The 19308-nt window shown below is 31.4% G+C and overlaps 1 long non-coding RNA gene across 4 annotated transcripts; it reads right to left on the bottom strand.

Moving 5' to 3' along the window:
• Positions 1-11804: 11804 nt before the first annotated feature.
• On the bottom strand, positions 11805-14960 carry LOC110794737 (uncharacterized). 4 transcript variants are annotated; one of them, XR_002535106.2, is made up of 6 exons: positions 14620-14960; positions 13910-13957; positions 13532-13694; positions 13337-13433; positions 12503-12706; positions 11805-12384 (listed from the first exon to the last, which is right to left on the bottom strand). It is a non-coding gene; the product is annotated as an uncharacterized lncRNA (long non-coding RNA). The 4 variants fall into 4 exon arrangements; XR_002535108.2 differs by having other exon boundaries at positions 11805-12334; XR_002535109.2 differs by having other exon boundaries at positions 12503-12690.
• Between the last annotated feature and the right edge of the window lie 4348 nt (positions 14961-19308).

Below are 19308 nucleotides of genomic sequence, written 5' to 3'. Positions count from 1 at the left end.
TACTCCAGGCCACCATTGACCAAATTAAATTAGTTTTAGAAAAATGGATCGTCCCTGCTGATTTGCGTGTAGTTATTCTTCTTTTATCTGACATGGACTTAATTGTGTGTTTGACCCAAAAGTAGTAATTAATCAATTTTCAGAACTAGTGTAATTAATACGCAAAAAGAAATTGTGTTATATATATGGCAAATTTGCTAAAAAACACCTTTTATAACCCAAATTTTGCGAGAAAGGACCTTATATAATTTTTTTTGTGAAAGCACATCTCAATGTAATTTTTTTTGCGAGAAAGGACCTTATATTATATTTTTTTCGTGAAATCACACATTAACGTAACTTTTTTTTGCGAAAGACAATCAAAAGTAAGTTTTCGGCATTGACTGAGCTTTTCCGGCCATTGACTTGCTCGTGAGAATCACGTGTGGCTTTATTTTGCTAACCACACTCAATTTTCCTCCAAAATTCTAAGCTTTAAAACATAAAAGTTGAAAAAAAAATCGAAATAAAATCAAGTTTGAAAATTCAAGACTCGGGAAAATCATTGTCTTTAGCCAACTTAAGACACACGTGTTGCTCACGTGCAAGTGAATGGACGGAAAAGCTCAGTTAATGTCGGAAACTTCCCTTAGGTCCTTTCTCGCAAAAATTTTTACATTAAGGTGTAATTTCACAAAAAAATTATATAAGGTGCTTTCTCGCAAAATTTGAATTTTAAAAGGTCCTTTTTAGCAAATTTATATATATATATATATATATATATATATATATATATATATATATATATATATATATATATATATAAAGAAGAATATTTGCTGAAGTATTAGAGCGCCACCTAGGATTACTATTGCTTTCGGCCAATGAAAAATAAGATTTCTAATTTATTTTTGAATTAAAAAAATCAAGTGTCACGTAGATAATTAATTAGGTATCACGTAGATATTTTAATTAATTAATTACTAATATATATAACTCCATACAAAATCAAACACTCTAATAATTAAAAAAATCTAAAATAAAATTCATCCAATTAAAATCAAAGGCTAATCTAAAATAAAATTCAATCCAAAATCAAACACGAATTCAATATTAGAGTGCCATGTAAAAAATCTTATGGTTTCGGCCTGAAAAATAAGATTTCGGAATTATTTTTGAAATAAAAAAGTCGAGTGTCACGTAGATAAATAATTAGGTGACACGTAGATATCTTTATTAATTAATTACTAATATTACGCATATACAACTTCATCCAAAATAAAACACTCTAATAATTAATCTAACATAAAAAATCTAATCTAATCTAATACTCCCTCCGTCCCTTAATACTCGCACCGGTTTGACCGATGCGGAGTTTAAGACATTTGAATTGACTTATTAAATTAATGGGTGTTAGTTGATAGTGGGGCATTTTTTTTAATATAATTAGTGGGAAATGTGTAAGGGGTGGGGAGTCGCGAGTGTGGAGTGTGGATTTTTAAATAATTTTTTGTAAGGAGTAGGGGTGTAGGTGGGGTAGTAGGTAAGTGTGAGAAATAATATAATATTGATAAAGATTTCCTTTTATAGAAGTGGTGCAAGTATTAAGGGACGACCCGAAAAGGAAAGGGATGCGAGTATTAAGGGACGGAGGGAGTATATAAAACATAGTCGTTGGTATTTTTGTTTTAATTTAGCAATTTTATAAAATCCGTGCATCCCACGGGCTAAAATCTAGTCTAAAATAAAATTCAATCTAACATCAAACACTAATCCAATATTAGAGCGCCACGTAAGAAATCTAATGCTTTCGGACAATAAAAATTAATATTTTGAAAAAAAAATTGAATTAAAAAAGTTGAGTGCCACGTATATAAATAACTAGTTTTAAATCCCGTGCGATGCACGGATTTTGTTTTATATTTTATTATTAATTGCTTTTATTTATGTTATTAGGTGACATTTCGGTTCATTTTTTTTTGTTTGTGCATGCATTTAGTTTTTATTTTCTTTTTTGTTTTTCCTCAAATCACTCAATTCATATTATACACTAAATTTACGGAACAAAATAAGAAATCGAAGTGGATAAGTGAAATAAACTTATTGTGAACAATTATTATTAACAGTTGAATAATAAAAAGGTACTCTTTGTTAATTAGCACCACACAAATGACAAAATTGAGTAATGGGACATTATAAGGTTGGAAATACAAATTTAAATCTTTTATAATTTAAAATTAATTCAATTACATGAACTTATTGTTATCTTTTATAACTTCAAAATTAATTTAATTTAATTTTTATTAGTCAATTTTAAAAGTCTCCTATCTATTTTAGGTAAATATGAAGATTACTGTTTTTTTTAATACAAAATTTGATTAGTGTTTGATTATGGATTGAATTTTATTTTAGATATTTTTTATTATTATTATTAGAGCATTTGATTTTGGATGGAGTTATATATATAGGTAATTAATTAATTTAAAATATCTATTTGCCTCTGTTATTTAGATATACTAGATTTTAGCCCGTGCGATGCACGGATTTTGTTAAATCGTTAAGTTAAAATAAAACTCCTATTATAACTGCTATATTTTATATAATAGATTAAATTAGTATTTAGGTTGGAATGAGAGGTTGAGTTCTACGAAAACTCTACGCCGTCGGTGAGGAATTTTACTTAAAAGGTAAAATATTAAATTATAATATATTTTAAATTGGAAACATATTTTCTAATATAAGACTGATTTATTATTTAAATATTTGGTAACTTATAATAATTAGGAAAATTTATAATTATTAATCCAACATTTGCCCGATTTTCTTTAATTAAGCCTGCCTATGCAATATTTCTAAATAATCCAACCTTTATGACCCAACTACTATTATTAAGCCTAGCAAGTTAATAACCTGCTGTAACCGGTATTCACCCTTACGTGGCAATATAACCGTTACAATTTTTTTCCCCTCCTTTTTTTTAATTGTTATTCTAATGTTCGTTCCTCTCTCCTCTGCGATTTAATTGCTTTATCTCTGCAATTTTCGTTCCTCTCTTCTCTGTTCATCATTTCTCTTCTACCTCTTCTCCACCATTGTTGATCCCTCATACCTCTCCATTCGAAGTTCGTCAAAAATAATCAGCAATTGCTATGAATGGGTTAAACCAATCAACTGTTGGATCTGGGTTAAGGGTTAAGGGTTAAGATGAGATAAGGGTTAAGGGTTTTTTGGAAAAAAAAATAGAAAATCCTGTTTAGGTGGCACGTGATGTGACGTGTCCAAAATTTTAGGAGGAAAATCAACTTCAGGTTGTCAACGTTTTTAATGTTGACTTTGTAACAGGTAACCGGTCACACAGGCTTAATAATAGTACTTGGGTCATAAATGTTGGATTATTCAGAAATATTGCATAGGTTGGCTTAATTAAAGAAAATCGGGCAACGGTTGGATTAATATTTACAAATTTTCCTAATAATTACAATCGGAGATGATTGTTTATTAGTAGAGTATGTATTTTAGTATGAAAAGGAATGTAACTATGAAGAATGTATCTATTCATAATTCTAGTAGTAGAGTAATTAGTAAAATCTCCTACGGCTTATTTACTATGCAATTAGCCAGTAATAAGATAAAAATTGGGAAGTCTGTTTGTACTTTAGCATATCATAGTCAATTATTTATCATGATTGATTTTTACTTATTCAGTGAAGTTTTAATCAACTACGGAGTACTATTATTATTGGTGTGCTTAATTAACGCTTTATTTAGAGCGTTATATTATATTGTAAACACTATAGCATGTATAGTATACTTCGTATTAGAAAATAGACAATATTAGAAAAGTATAACTCTAGTTATTATTGAGATATTTGTCATGATTTTATTTGATGTGAATAACAATAATGAGATACTCCCACTTATTTATAACCTTAATATATTGGGTTTAAGTTCTTTGCTTTGGGTACTTTTCCCCTTCGTATAGCCTAAGTACGTATAGATCCCGATAGTTGGTATGACCAAACCCGAACCAAAAGTTTTCCAGCTCCATTCAGTTCAATTCACAAGAACGACATTGTGTTCATGTTTATTCTTTAATGATCTATTTTATTTATTATATAAGTATTACTATTAATTATAATGTAATTTTCATTTTATTATTATTTAGTGTTTACTTTGGACAAATTTTTATTGTAGATTTTGGATTAAATTTTAGTATAGATTTATTTTAATTATTAAAATATTTGATTTTGGATGGAATTGTATATATTATTAATTAATTAAAATATCTACTTGACACCTAATTATTTATCTATGTGGCACTTGATTTTTTTAATTCAAAAATAAATTAAAAATCTTATTTTTCATTGGATGAAACCATTAGTAATCCTAGGTGGCGCTCTAATATTTTAGCAAATATGCCTTCTTTATATATGTATATTAGATTCCCTCCATATTTATTTAAAAGATACAATTTTCTTATTTGGCCGTATGTAATTAAAAGATACACTTTCTATTTTTGGCATGTCATAGTCCCCGCTTCCAATTATATTAACCTTTTTCTCATTCTTGTGGCCCCCACTTATTCACATACTCTTTTTTTACTACAATAGCTAACTCACCAACTATTAATTTCTTACAATAAATAATAACTCAATAACCCACTTTCATCTTATTTTAATAAACACGGAGGAAGTATTTGATTTATTGGTCGGGATGCTCTAGTTTCTTGAATATAATTTCGTGTTCAGGAAAAATAAGGGTTATGTTTTTTTTTTTTTTTTTTTGACGGGTGTAAAAATAATAATTTATGTTTAAATAAATAAATACAAATTTTATTTGTATTTTGAGATTTAAATTTGATGTACTACGTGTGTTAAAAAAATGCCCAGCGGCTTTAGTTAAATAATCATTCAAAATTATATTTTTAAAATTATGATATAAATGAACACTAAATTTGTTTAACCAACAATATATGCTACTAATTTAATTTTAGAGGTGTAATACCATTGCATGCGTTTGTTTAGGATTGTTAAATTATCCACGCACAATTCTCATAAAAACCAATTGTATTAGGAGCCCTCGTAATACTATAACTCTACTCTATATATACTACTATATGTATATCCTACTACGAATATATGTAGTATCAGCAATAGTGACTCTTCCAACTTCAATTTGCAAAGATAATGATCTAATTTTTTATTGGTTGGTTTATCAACGTGTCACAAACATTTTTTTAATTCTAAAATAAATTACAAATCTTATTTCTTATTGGTTGGTTTATAATGTTTTCCTAGGTGGTGCTCTAATATTTCAGCAAATATGCCTCCTTTATATATATATATATATATATATATATTAGATTAGGGGCCAAGTAGATATTTTTATTAATATTACGCATATACAATTTCATCCAAAGTCAAACATTCTAATAATTAAAAAATAAATCTAACATGAAATTCAATCCAAAAAAAAAAAAAATAACCTAATCTAAGTATATAAATATAGCAGTTGGTATAAATAAGAGTTTTATTTTAACTTAATAATTTAATAAAATTCGTGCATCATACGAGGTAAAATCCAATTTGTAGGAAAAATAATTTTTTTTAAAAAAAACAATACTAGTTCACTCAAATTAGCTATTTTTTTTCTTCATTACCATTTAGCAAGTATTATTGGATGGAGATGCATATTTATGAAGAAAAGTCTAAGTTAAGATAAGGTTTCATTCCTAGAAAAATTCCAGCGTGTGGCGACTACGATAACCCAATAAGATCATGATCGTTATTTTTACACAATTCATCTAAGACACCCAAAATAATTATTGTTTATTTGATTTTACGCTGGGTAATAGTAAAAAATTTGATAACACCAATTAACTTATCTTGCCCTGTTCTGTTCACCTTATTTTCACTTATTTCAGGAAAAATAAGTTCAGATAAGTTCAGATAAGTTCAGATAAGATAAGTTCAGGAAAAATAAGGGTTGGACAAGTACAATTTATAACTAAAATAAGTTTTGATAAGTTCTAATAAGTTTAGATAAGTTCAGAAAAGTTTAGTTAAGTTCAGATAAGTTCAAATAAGATAAGTTCAGAAAAAATAAGTGGAAATCAGGTGAATAGAACGAAGTATTCTAAAAGTATAAAATATTATAAAAGTATTCTAAAATTAAAATTCAGCCAAACCGTTTATAGTACTACGTATTCATCTTCAACCTTTGACCTCCATTTTCAAAGTTCTTCTTTTAACATTCACCTTCAACCTCCACCTAATTAAAAACTTCAAATAAAAAACCTTATAATTTTCATAATAATCAAGATATTAGCTAGCTAATTACACACACATATTGTTGTATATTTTATTAATTTTAATCCGGTATTAATTATATTTTAGATTACAAACAACTTTAGATGTGTTGTAAATCATTTATCATAGCAAGATTCATGATTGAAATTGTAAAATTTGGTGAATAAAATATATTGTTTGGTGTCCAATATTGATGGTCTATGAAGGACTCGAATTTCTAATTACTTTATAATTTCTTGGTTTATTTTTGGATACATTTCTAATTAGTTTATCCCATTTTTTACCGTATTTTTTAGGAGTTATATTTTCATTTTTAGTATCTTCAATACTAAAATATTACCCCCAAGGTCACCACTCTCCGGTCCCCATTGATTATTACTAGGTTATGTCATGTGTAACGCAATAATATTGATAAATAATTTGTTTATTTTTAATTTTACATGAAGTTACTTAAAGGAATTTTTTCATTACAAAACAAAATCATATTTTGTCAAATGTTAATGAAAAAGTAAGAAAAAATTACCATTTATTTGTATTATAAAGTAATCAGTACAAATTACTATTTTAGAAGTTCAACATTTCAACATAGTCGTTGGTATTTTTGTTTTAATTTAGCAATTTTATAAAATCCGTGCATCCCACGGGCTAAAATCTAGTCTAAAATAAAATTCAATCTAACATCAAACACTAATCCAATATTAGAGCGCCACGTAAGAAATCTAATGCTTTCGGAGAATAAAAATTAATATTTTGAAAAAAAAATTGAATTAAAAAAGTTGAGTGCCACGTATATAAATAATTAGGGGCCAAGTAGATATTTTTATTAATTAATTATTAATATTACGCATATACAATTTCATCCAAAGTCAAACATTCTAATAATTAAAAAATAAATCTAACATGAAATTCAATCCAAAAAAAAAAAAAAAAAACCTAATCTAAGTATATAAATATAGCAGTTGGTATAAATAAGAGTTTTATTTTAACTTAACAATTTAATAAAATTCGTGCATCATACGGGGTAAAATCCAATTTGTAGGAAAAATATTTTTTTTTTTTAAAACAATACTAGTTCACTCAAATTAGCTATTTGTTTTCTTCATTACCATTTAGCAAGTATTATTGGATGGAGATGCATATTTATGAAGAAAAGTCTAAGTTAAGATAAGGTTTCATTCCTAGAAAAATTCCAGCGTGTGGCGACTACGATAACCCAATAAGATCATGATCGTTATTTTTACACAATTCATCTAAGACACCCAAAATAATTATTGTTTATTTGATTTTACGCTGGGTAATAGTAAAAAATTTGATAACACCAATTAACTTATCTTGCCCTGTTCTGTTCACCTTATTTTCACTTATTTCAGGAAAAATAAGTTCAGATAAGTTCAGATAAGTTCAGATAAGATAAGTTCAGGAAAAATAAGGGTTGGACAAGTACAATTTATAACTAAAATAAGTTTTGATAAGTTCTAATAAGTTTAGATAAGTTCAGAAAAGTTTAGATAAGTTCAGATAAGTTCAGATAAGATAAGTTCAGAAAAAATAAGTGGAAATCAGGTGAATAGAACGAAGTATTCTAAAAGTATAAAATATTATAAAAGTATTCTAAAATTAAAATTCAGCCAAACCGTTTATAGTACTACGTATTCATCTTCAACCTTTGACCTCCATTTTCAAAGTTCTTCTTTTAACATTCACCTTCAACCTCCACCTAATTAAAAACTTCAAATAAAAAACCTTATAATTTTCATAATAATCAAGATATTAGCTAGCTAATTACACACACATATTGTTGTATATTTTATTAATTTTAATCCGGTATTAATTATATTTTAGATTACAAACAACGTTAGATGTGTTGTAAATCATTTATCATAGCAAGATTCATGATTGAAATTGTAAAATTTGGTGAATAAAATATATTGTTTGGTGTCCAATATTGATGGTCTATGAAGGACTCGAATTTCTAATTACTTTATAATTTCTTGGTTTATTTTTGGATACATTTCTAATTAGTTTATCCCATTTTTTACCGTATTTTTTAGGAGTTATATTTTCATTTTTAGTATCTTCAATAATAAAATATTACCCCTAAGGTCACCACTCTCCGGTCCCCATTGATTATTACTAGGTTATGCCATGTGTAACGCAATAATATTGACAAATAATTTGTTTATTTTTAATTTTACATGAAGTTACTTAAAGGAATTTTTTCATTACAAAACAAAATCATATTTTGTCAAATGTTAATGAAAAAGTAAGAAAAAATTACCATTTATTTGTATTATAAAGTGATCAGTACAAATTACTATTTTAGAAGTTCAACATTTCAACAAAAATATTAAGATGAAAACAAATAAGAAAATAACTTATCATGCTCAATTACCTATTATTTTTAGAATAAATTTGTAACCGTACCCGATATTCAAATTTTTGTATGAAGCATCAACGTACATCTCATCCAGTACAAATATTTGTCCGGATACCGTAATTATAGACTAAATATATGATTGAATTTAGAACTTAGAAATAATTTTGTTGAGCTTCCTTTTTAATACTTTATAAAATGCATAAAATGTAATAAAATACAATACAAAATCTCTAAAAATTTTGACTCATACCCGAAATCGACCCGAAGTAAAAGTGACATAAAACGACCCGATTCGAATCAGATCCAAACGATTCGTTTACTAGGTCTAGTATATAGTAATTGATTGACTAGCTGATAATTATGTTTATCGATTTTGGTAGTAATAAAATGTGCCAGAAAACTCTCGCAAAGAAGTAACACATTATTCTAGGTATTATTTTAAAATAAAGTAGTTTAATTATTGATTGGTTGTTCAAACACATACTCACATCATCTTAGATTATTCACCTAATATCAAATATTGTACAATAAAAATTAAAACATCCACCACTTATATTATTATTACGGAGTATTATTATTATAATTAACTGACATTCCTTAATACTTGTGCTATTCAACATGTCACTCTTAAAATAATTACGGAGGAAGTAATACGTAAAAATGTACGAAATCCGCCGGTGGAGGAGATAGTTTTGTTGCCCACCATTATTAATCCATAAAACTCTTAAATATTTATAGAATTCAAATTTGTCAAAATCCAAAGGAAACCAAGGTCGGAAATCTTGAGAAAGATCATCAGACGGTAATGATAAAGATGTGTAAACATCTAACAACATTTTTACTATCTCAACATTACCGGTGTTGGCTGCTATATGAAGAGGGTTAGCGTTGTATGGTTCCCGTGGTTGGGAGAGGAGTTGTGTTGTATAATCGGAAGGTAAAATCCGAATAGCTTCTCTTATAAAATCTTGTCTGTTATTATCTGCTGCCATGTGAAATATATTCCCAAAATGACAGGCCATCACCCAAGTTTGGGAAGAAAGACGAGTAGTATTGGTTGGGTTTGGGTTTATCGGAAGATTGGCATTTTCTAAGGAACTCTACATCTCCGTTCACCGCTGCTCTCCGAAGCTTTTCATCCATTTCTACAAACATGTTTTCAGATGAGATGAGATGAGATGAGATGGAATTTTTTGAGTTTTTGGTTTAAGTCTTAAAATGGGGATGTAGATGTGTAGTGCGTGTCTCACGTTCAATTCTTCCCCATCTATAATATTATTATATTAATATGTCTAACTGTCCCCCTATTTTTTAATTTCCAATCTTATCAACTGGTACTCATTAATGGCCAGCTATTAGTAAACCATTGTTTAATTTTTAAACAACGTAATACGGAGTATTTTCAATTTTTTTTAGCTGGCCCTGTTTGGTTAGGAGCTGTTAGCTGTCAGCTGATAGCTGGTTTGACTAGCTGTTAGCGGTTAGCTGTTTACATTAGCTGATTTGACTAGTTGGTTGCATTAGCTGTTTGTGTAAAAGTGTTTGGTAAATTAGCTGATAACTGTTAGTTGTTTGATATGTAAAATGACCATTAAGGACATTAACATACTTTTTGTCTTATTAATATTAGACAAATACTTTGTTGTGTTAATTTTTTATCTCTATATTTTTCTTATAAACATTGACTAAATAAAATAATTTTTTTTAAAAAAATTATTCTTTATTTAGTTTTTTTTAATATATATTTTTCAAATAGGTAAATATTACTAATTAAATTTTAAGCATGATTGCAATATACTTCAATTGATTCAAAGTACTAATATAAAATTTATTACAACAAAAAACAAATCTAGTAAATATGGTGAAATGAAAAAGAAAGTGTGAGTAATGTTTTTAGGAGAAAAATATGTAAGGTATCAAGGTTGATAGTGGTTGTAATAATAGGCAATAGTAGGACAAAAGAGTCATTTTCATCCACTTTCTCAAACCTCTAATTGTAAAAAGCTTCTATATTGAGCTTTTTTAAAATTAGCTTTTTTCACCCTAAAAGTCTCTTCCAATCCTCTCCTAACCAAACACTTCCAATTAGCTTTTTCTAAAGGTCAAACCTCTAATTCACCCCAAAAAGCTCTTTTTCCCTCAAACATTTCCTAACCAAACACCCCCAGACTTTCATTATCTTAAAACTCAACACGTTTTACCTTTTATGGTTTCGTATATTTTCATCCATTACTTTTCGTAATTAATTAACTATGCACCTCTTTTCTTCTACTACCACCCTTTTATAAAGATTTTTACGGTGATCGTGTCTTTAAAGGGCCAACAAAAATAGAAAATTTGGTTAAATATAATAAAATATGAATAAAGCAAGAGAAATGGGTAAAAATGTGGGTGAATATTATAAAAAAAAAAGTAAGAGAAAGTGAGTAGAAAATTGTAAATGTTGTAAAGTAGTAAATTTTCATGTCAAAAAATATAATAAAACAAAATGTAAAGAACATTATGAAACAGAGGTAGTAATAATTAACCAATTATTTTCGTACTAATTCAATAACAAATTTAACTTACTAAAATGACGTGTTTTGTTTGTGGTCTAATTAGGATTTTATGACACCTATAAGGTGTTCACTTCAGTACAAACTTCATAGTGCACTAACAAACACAAAAGCTGAAGGCCTGAAGCAAAACAAGTATCGCATATCTCAATGCAATGTTGCATACTTGATACGATACAAGGTTACAAGTTACAACTTGTACTTAATTAAGTTCATTAACCTAACTACTGTTTTAATCAAGCGTAAATGTCAATTCATTCATCATTTTCACATGTAAATGGCATAACACACAACTACATTAAAAGTAATAGTTGTTGGTCTAAAGTATTTTAAAAAAGATCGATTGGTTTAAGTGTATGATTATATGCTAATTGCTAAATAAATCTTCCACTCCCTTTCTTGATTCTAACTATGGGAATCTTCCACTCCCTTTCTTGATTCTAACTATGGGCTTGTATTGTGTAGGTCAACTTATGATAATAAATAGCTTCAATAATGTACTCATAATCATTGATCACCACCCCTCCTCCAATTATAATTACTAGTCTTATATGCACGCGATGCGTGCGAAATTATATAAAAAAATAAAATTGTATTACTACCACTAATATAAATATTGGATAAAATATGTTCACAAAGCTCATCTTTAGATAACCAAAAAAGTTCATATTTAACAAAAAATATTAAGCTCCCAAAGATGATGTTCTGTGCTCAATCGTCTTTCGTTCTCTTCATCATCATCTCCCTCTTAATCCAACTCCGTAAATCTGTTGAGGGTAATGAATACGAAGATTGCAGAGGGAATTTTCTTTGTAGAATTGTCAGTTTAAGCTATCCTTTCTATGATGGACAAATCCGTCCTGCATATTGTGGTTATCTTGGTTTCCAGCTTGATTGCAGTGAAGAATATGATACTCCGGATAATTTGGTGACAACAACAGCAGAGAAATACCGTAACGGTCTCTGTTGCTCGAAATGACTTCTGGACTAACTACTGCCCAGACAGGTTGTTCAATACCACCTGAAACTACACCCGTTACAATAGATGCAGTTGATAATTTTACCATCTTCTATGGATGTGAGCCTCCTACAACACCAAGTTCATCAGCAATCTCCTGCTCAATTTTAGACATCAATGATACTATCAAGTTTCTTTTCCAGAGTACTGCATAACAGGTATAGGGAAAATCTGATCATTCAAGAATGCAAAACAATACTTCCTCTATAAGAGTCGTCACATCCAGAAAGTTTGTACTAAAATCAAAAGACTTTAAATGCTTTACCGTTGAGTAAGAGAGAGTTTCCAAACCACTGTCAGCTAGCAGCTCTCTTCGTTTCTGAAAGTCAGCTGGCATGCTTCTATATCCCTGGTGAAATCCTTGTTTGAGAAAGCTTTATATGCAGACTAAGTTCAGTACACTAATGACCAGGTTAAAAACCCATTCCAAACAGCCTAAGCTTGGTTAAACTTCTGTAGGAAAAACGTACTGTAAATAAATTACAAATTGAACATTATCAGACGAAGGGATCGAGTACATAATTACATATATATGCCTAGTGTGATAATCGCGATTAGAAACTTGGGAGTCTCATTCATTTAAGAAAGGGAAATCATATTGTCCAAAAAATATAGCTTCACAGTTTTATTGATAGCAAAAATATGTTTTCTAATCTAGCTTCATGCAATACTTTAAAACCAATATAAACTACAAAAAAAAAAAAAAAATGGTGCTGCAAATTAATCTGGTGTTAACTGTCTTAAAATGGCCATACTCAAAGGGTATATCATTTCCCTAAAAACCCAGAATTATGGGTCCAATTCAAAATCCAAGAACAGATGAACAATCAGCAGAGTGATCAACAAACCCAGCAAATCAGAATGACTAACAAACACATCATTAACATAAAAGGAGCAAAATTGAAATAAAATTGCCATATTTCCAGCTTCTGAAAAGGAAAAAATCTGGGGAATTTACTATAAATAACTAAACAAAATTGTGAAAGAAAAAAAATAACAAACCCCACGAAAAACAAATAGAAGATCAAAGAAACAAATATTATTAACAAAAAAGTTAATCAAATTTGGGAAATAGAAATGGGAGTTTATTGAAAATTACCAACAGGAGAGGTGAGATAAGTTAAAAGTGAGCGAGATAAGAAGAGATCCTTCTGCTTTCCATTTCAAATTATTGCCGGAATACTCGAGCTCGGTTGCTGCATCATTTCGCACCCAGTAATTTTGAGAGAAAACCAAATCAGGGGAAAATCAATTACGGAGTATAATTTAAATTTAGATGAATTATTAAAATTACCGACGGTACGAAGCTTGTGTTGAACGACCCATGACCTGACTGATTACATGGTGGTCTTGTATTCTTCCGCCATTGTTAAGATGACACATTCAAGTATGACCTCAAACAATCCAGAGTGGTTACTTTATCCGACACGCTTCTCTTAGCGATCCAGGTCCATCATCTAATTAAAGCAACACCAAGAAACTACAGTTAGTATCATATCAACAATATGTCATAGAAATTCTCAACCTTAACGTAACAAAAATAATTCACATAAACCACCTTAACACTCAAAATCCCTTATCAAACCTAACAAAAAAGAGTAATTTGCAGGAAGAAAACATGTGAAACAGAAGAATACTGATATCTAAACTTTTAAAAGGGATCAATTTATACCTTGTATATATTTGGCAATCTCCTCCATAACTTATCAAATCAATGCACCTATTCGATTCATGAATGCAAACATATCAAATCAACAAAAGCGAATTGTCGAATTCATAACAAATTTCGTTCTTGAACAAATTGAAGAATAAAAAACCTAAAAGAATAATTGTAGATTTTAGTTAAAACATCCAACACCTAATTTATGCCACTTGCTCAAGAGTAATTGCAGATTTTAGAAATTAACCCTAACAAAAAACAATACCAAACACAAAATTATCAAATCAAAATGCATCTATTCGATTCAAGAATGCAAAGAGATCAAATCAGAATTCAAGAATTCAAGAACGAATACAAACATAATTTAAATCAGAATTTAAACCAAATTCAATCAGAATTTAAACCAAATTCAATCAGAAATTTAAATCAGAATTTAAACCAAAATCAATAAAATAGAAAACCCCAAAAATTTATTGAAGACTATTGCAAAATTTCGTGAATTTTTATATCAAATTATCTACCAAATTGATTCTAAAAGAAATCCCCAAATAATCAGATATATAAATTGTAAATCACATAACAAATTAGAAATGAAGGAGAATAATTCCAAAATCACAAACAGGCAAATGATTGTAGTCGAAAATTGGCAAATATGAAATTGCAAATCACATAGCCAATTAGACTACCAGAGAGAAAAAGGCAGAAGAGAGAGAAGACAAAACCTAGAGTGGAAGGGCCGACGCCGGGACGAAGATCGAGGGCGATGGCTGCAGCTGATGCAACATTTCTTCAACCGACATTTCTTAAGGCAAGAAGTAGAAGAGATAAACCACCAAAGAGAGCAGGTGTGAAGGACGGTGAAGCACCACCAGCGTGCACCGGGGCAGGGGGAGGAGCGGAAAAGATCTCACTACTGGGAGAGAGCTGGAGCCGGCGCTAGGGAATAATGAGAGTGATGATGACCTTTGGTGGCGGAAAGCGCCACGATCATGGGAAGAAGAGTGAAGGCGGCGACGACGGTTTTCTTTCTCCCCCTCTGCACATTTTCAATTTCTCATTTGATTTAGGGTTTTCGGTTGGGTGGTCAATTAGGCTGAAGGTGGTCAATTCTACAAACATTGAAGGGTGTTTTTGTAATTTTAATGGGGACACGAAAAGTTAAGTTACAAAAAAGCCCTCAGGAGCTGGCTTATATAATAGAGATTATAACCAATCTTCCGATATATTAGGACAAGTACACCAAATGTACATTGTAGATATATTAAACAAAGAAGAGATCAGGAGAGAAATGACGGAACTAGTGTTGCATTAGAATTAAACTTGTGCGATGCACGAATCAATAAAGTAAAATTACAGAGGGAATGCATGATTTATTACTCTTTTAAGGGGGTAAAAGTATTAACGATAGGATTTCCCGTCATAAAAGAACAATTATGATATGATTCCGTCGCAAGCTCGTCGTGAAAGGAGGTCATCATAATTGACTACCACATCACATATATCGATCATGTAGGTAATTAGATATCATGTCGTAGAATATTTCACTTAAAATACGGGATTTGAGCCCTTCAATAGACCGTGTTCGAAGCGCTTGAGAATCAGAAGAAGGTCCTCTTGGCTTCCCTTTGCCATTGCCTTGCTTGCTACCTTGAGATTTGGCGCCGGATTTTCTTGGAATGGCTACCGTACACGATAAGCTATCATGCACCGAGAGAAAACTTGGAGAGAAAGTCTCAAGGTTCTACCTCGAAATTTCTATTTAATTGCCCAACAAACAAAGAAGGAAATTAATTAATGTTTTTTCACAATCTGCTACGTAGAACAAGAAATCGGATACAATGTGGGTTGCTTACCGGTTGAGCTTATTAAAAGCAAACTAGTCTTTTAGCCCGTGCGCAATGCACGAGTGAACATACACGTATTTACATGTTTGTTATTCACGTTGGCTTATTTAATTATTAAGAGGGAAGACCTCTCTTGCTCCATAAAAATACAACAATTTCTAAGAAGGTCATTAGTTGTAGATGTGCTAGGTTATTTAATCTTTTTTGTCATGAGTTGTGATCTTCAGTAGTGGACAATCAAATATTATGCCGAGCTTAAAAAAAACAAATACTACGTATTGAGTATCTCAAGAAACAGAAGTCACATATTTACAACATTAAATTAAATGTTACAATAGCATGAATTAAAAATAAAATATGAAAACCTGGGGAAAAGATAATTTGAAGTTGATAATAATAAAAAGTCGTGATATACCATCACACAATCTATGATTTTCGTCTTTTGATCATTCTCTTTCCCTCATCATCCGAAATAATGAGTTAGGTTTTCCCTATCAAAGAGTTAACCCGGTTCTTTTTTCCTTTAAAAAAAACATAACCTTATGAATACCGTAAAACATTGATGTCAAACCTGTCATGTACAATTCATAAATTACAATTTTCTTTTTTAAAGATCAACTGCTTTTCATTAACTGAATGATGGCCAGTTGGTCACACGTATGGTTACAAAATGTTACAAAATAAGAGAGTAATAAGAGTTATATGATAAAGATTGAGTAATATATTATCACATGGTAGGTTACTAAGCAGGAATTTAGAAAGAAATGACGCAAAATTAGGGAATTCATTGCATCAATTCCAGTATCAACACCACCGTACATCACCTTGATTGCTTCCCCTCTGTTAAAACACCCATAGAACACATACTTAGTTCCAATCAGCCAGATTGAGTAACCTAGCACCACCCCATGATTGCTTCCCCTCCGTGTCTGTAAATATAATCATCTAGAATTTATGATTATATCTATGCTTATAGTATTTAGAGATTTCACGTGCTAAAACTACGGTAGGAAAGATACAGAATGAAAAGGGATGAAGGGAGAAACAAAGGGGATGAAGCATTGGGCTAAAGTTGACCAATGAATTAAATATATAACCGGTAAATTGAATGAAATGGTGGATTGGTGAATGGGAGAAGATGAAATGGATGAGCCGTTCCCAAAGTAGAATCCATAACCCTCCTTAATTCCAGCCATTTAATTCAGAATTGAAGTTTTATTAGGGAAGGCAGTAGATTAAGGGATTGAATTAAATCAAAATTGAAGAATTAAGTGGGAAGGGAGAGAATTGGGGGTAACAAATTAAATTGGGAAGGCTTAATTGCAAGGAAATAATGGGAAGGAGATAAAAATGGACAAGATGAAAATAAAGGGACAGTTAACAACAACCAAAGCATAACCGGAAATGGAGAATAAGTAGGTGACCCGTGGCATAACAAAGAAAAAGGTAGATCGAATAGGAGGATGACATGTAGTGGAGATGGTTTTCTTTTTTAAATAATAGGTATTGATTGATACAAAATTTAGGATTATTAAAAGCGAATTTCCCAAATTTATGATTATTCTAGTCAAATTTTTCATTTAATAATAATAATAATAAGAAATAAATAATAATAATAATAATAATAATAATAATAATAAAATTATTAAAAGTGAATTTCCCAAAGTTGTTTGTGCTTTGTCTTTCTCCTATTTTGTCCTCTTGTTGTTGTGGCTGCTTTGTCTTGCTCCTGTTTTGTCCTCTTGTTGTGGCTTTTTTGGCTTGCTGCTGCTGTTTTCCTGGCTATTTTGACTGTGACCGTTCTTTTTGGTTGTGCTAACACGGGCTGCTCTAATGCCTTCTAATGTAGTGCGTTTTCATTTCCCATTTGTGGGTCTTAATGGGTGTCAAGATGGCGGGGGAAATGGACTTACTAGGAGCTCTTTGATCACTCATCTTCGTGATCGTCATTGTAGTGATGTTGCCGCTCAAGCAGTCACACGTCACTCTCTAACCACTGACTTGGCTACTTTCACTGAGGCTGAGTTAACCTTCCGTCGTATGGGGATTTGGCTTTGCGGGGATTGTTTTAAGACGCATGCTATTCGTTCTAAGTGTCATCATGGTGCAGGTTCAGATTTTGTGTCCCCACCTGATAATGGGGATGGTGTTGTTCGGTTTGTGCTCTATGTTCTTTCTAAACCGCAACTCAATTCTGATGTACCTAGTCACGTGGATACTACGGTGCAAGAACTTGATTGTGGTTTTACCGTCACTCTTCTTGACAGATTTCTTTCTACACGTCTTTGCACTGTGAAATCCATCCCTCCTAAATGTCGTTTGGGTTTTTCCCGGGTATTGAAAGGCGCGCTTGATAAGGTGATTTGCAAGCCTGACGACATCTTTTGTTGGGTTAGTCTTCTCGTGTTGCCTCTGTGTATCCTTAGGACCTTTAGTCCGAGGAGTAATCGCGAGTGTTCTTCTGCCGTTAGGCGACGACGGCAGGAAGAGAGCATTGGTAATGCTATTCGTACTTGGAGTGAGTCGGGTGGTAGTATGTTGCTTTTGCGGGAAGCTTTGGCAGCTGGATCCCCTTCTTTGATGGATGTAGATAAGGGTCTTGATTTGGAAGAGCGTAATATCAAGAAGTGTCGTCGAAAGATTTATGATGGTCATTACACTACTGCAGTCCGTGTTCTTTCCTCTTCTGGTGTTGCGCCTTATAATGAGGCAACTCTTGCGGATTTACAGTCCAAACACCCTTCTTCTCCAGCTCCGTCTTTGCCTGATATTCATGTTGATCATCATCATCTCATGGATACTTCTGCTGTTGTTTTGGACCGGATTAGGAGTTTTCAACGTGGCACATCTTGTGGGAGGGACGGTTTGCAAGCTCAGCACCTTCTGGATTGTTTGAGTGGTGCTGTTGTGGCTGTTTCAGATGAGTTACTTGACTCCATTTCTGGGGTGGTTAATCTCTTTTCAGCTGGGAAATGTCCTATGGGTTTGAGAGAGTATGTTTCTAGTGCTCCCCTCACTCATATCTTCAAACCTGGTGGTGGTATTCGTCCTATTGCTGTGGGTACTGTTTGGCGGCGGCTGGTTTCGAAGGTTGGTGCTGTTATGGTTGGTCCGTCTTTGGCAAGTTATTTTGATGGTCTTCAATTTGGTGTCGGAATTTCTACGGGTGGTGAGGCCATTCTTCATGCTGTGAACCGGTTGATTGAGAATCGGGGTTCTGATGTTGGTCTTTCGATGTTGTTGGTGGATTTTCAAAATGCCTTCAATTTAGTTGATCGAGCGGCCATGTTACGTGAAGTTCGTCTTCGTTGTCCGGGTATTTCGCGATGGGTTGAATTCTGCTACTCCACTCCAGCCAGATTGTATTATGGAGAGAACACGTTATGGTCGTCTCAGGGGGTGCAGCAGGGTGATCCCCTTGGTCCTCTGCTATTTGCTTTGGTTTTACAACCCCTGGTTTGTAAAATCAGGGACGCGTTTGATGTATGTCTTCAGGCATGGTATTTGGATGACGACACTATTATTGGTGACACCTTGGTGGTTGGGAAGGTTTTGCAGTTGATTATG

Source organism: Spinacia oleracea, chromosome 4, assembly GCF_020520425.1.
Source record: "Spinacia oleracea cultivar Varoflay chromosome 4, BTI_SOV_V1, whole genome shotgun sequence".
Classification (NCBI taxonomy): domain Eukaryota; kingdom Viridiplantae; phylum Streptophyta; class Magnoliopsida; order Caryophyllales; family Amaranthaceae; genus Spinacia; species Spinacia oleracea.
This window is presented reverse-complemented; position numbering and strand designations above follow the sequence as displayed.